Below are 1,783 nucleotides of genomic sequence, written 5' to 3' on the forward strand. Positions count from 1 at the left end.
CTTATATATCGTATTAACAATCGAAATATGGTCGAAAGAAAAAATCTCTATTTGATGGGGCTTCTTCCTATACCTATTCTTCCTATACCTATGAATTCCATTGGACCCAGAAATGATACATTGGAAGAATCTTTTTGGTCTTCCAATATCAATAGGTTGATTGTTTCGCTCCTGTATCTTCCAAAAGGGAAAAAGATCTCTGAGAGTTGTTTCATGGATCCGAAAGAGAGTACTTGGGTTCTCCCAATAACTCAAAAGTGTATCATGCCTGAATCTAACTGGGGTTCGCGGTGGTGGAGGAACCGGATCGTAAAAAAGAGGGATTCTAGTTGTAAGATATCTAATGAAACCGTAGCTGAAATTGAGATCTCATTCAGAGAGAAAGATATAAAATATCTGGAGTTTCTTTTTGTATCCTATACGGATGATCCGATCCGCAAGGACCATGATCGGGAATTCTTTGATCGTCTTTCTCCGAGGAAGAAGCGAAACATAATCAACTTGAATTCGGGACAGCTATTCGAAATCTTAGTGAAACACTTGATTTGTTATCTCATGTCTGCTTTTCGTGAAAAAAGACCAATTGAAGTGGAGGGTTTCTTCAAACAACAAGGAGCTGAGGCAACTATTCAATCAAATGATATTGAGCATGTTTCCCATCTCTTCTCGAGAAACAAGTGGGGTATTTCTTTACAAAATTGTGCTCAATTTCATATGTGGCAATTCCGCCAAGATCTCTTCGTTAGTTGGGGGAAGAATCAGCACGAATCGGATTTTTTGAGGAAGGTATCGAGAGAGAATTTGATTTGGTTAGACAATGTGTGGTTGGTAAACAAGGATCGGTTTTTTAGCAAGGTACAGAATGTATCGTCAAATATTCAATATGATTCCACAAGATCTATTTTCGTTCAAGTAACGGATTCTAGCCAATTGAAAGGATCTTCTGATCAATCCAGAGATCATTTCGATTCCATTAGTAATGAGGATTCGGAATATCACACATTGATCAATCAAACAGAGATTCAGCAACTAAAAGAAAGATCGATTCTTTGGGATCCTTCCTTTCTTCAAACGGAACGAACAGAGATAGAATCAGATCGATTCCCGAAATGCCTTTCTGGATATTCCTCAATGTCCCGGCTATTCACGGAACGTGAGAAGCAGATGAATAATCATCTGCTTCCGGAAGAAATCGACGAATTTCTTGGGAATCCTACAAGATCAATTCGTTCTTTTTTCTCTGACAGAGGGTCAGAACTTAATCTGGGTTCGAATCCTACTGAGAGGTCCACTAGAGATCAGAAATTGTTGAAGAAACAACAAGATGTTTCTTTTGTCCGATCCAGGCGATCGGAAAATAAAGAAATGGTTGATATATTCAAGATAATTACGTATTTACAAAATACCGTCTCAATTCATCCTATTTCATTAGATCCGGGATGTGCTATGGTTCCGAAGGATGAACCGGATATGGACAGTTCCAATAAGATTTCATTCTTGAACAAAAATCCATTTTTTGATTTATTTCATCTATTCCATGACCGGAACAAAGGGGGATACACGTTACACCACGATTTTGAATCAGAAGAGAGATTTCAAGAAATGGCGGATCTATTCACTCTATCAATAACCGAGCCGGATCTGGTGTATCATAAGGGATTTGCCTTTTCTATTGATTCCTACGGATTGGATCAAAAAAAATTCTTGAATGAGGTATTCAACTCCAGGGATGAATCGAAAAAGAAATCTTTATTGGTTCTACCTCCTATTTTTTATGAAGAGA

This window comes from Tasmannia lanceolata, unplaced genomic scaffold, assembly GCF_043159265.1.
Source record: "Tasmannia lanceolata isolate RefF3 unplaced genomic scaffold, GAP_Taslan_0.1 ptg000074l, whole genome shotgun sequence".
NCBI lineage: Eukaryota > Viridiplantae > Streptophyta > Magnoliopsida > Canellales > Winteraceae > Tasmannia > Tasmannia lanceolata.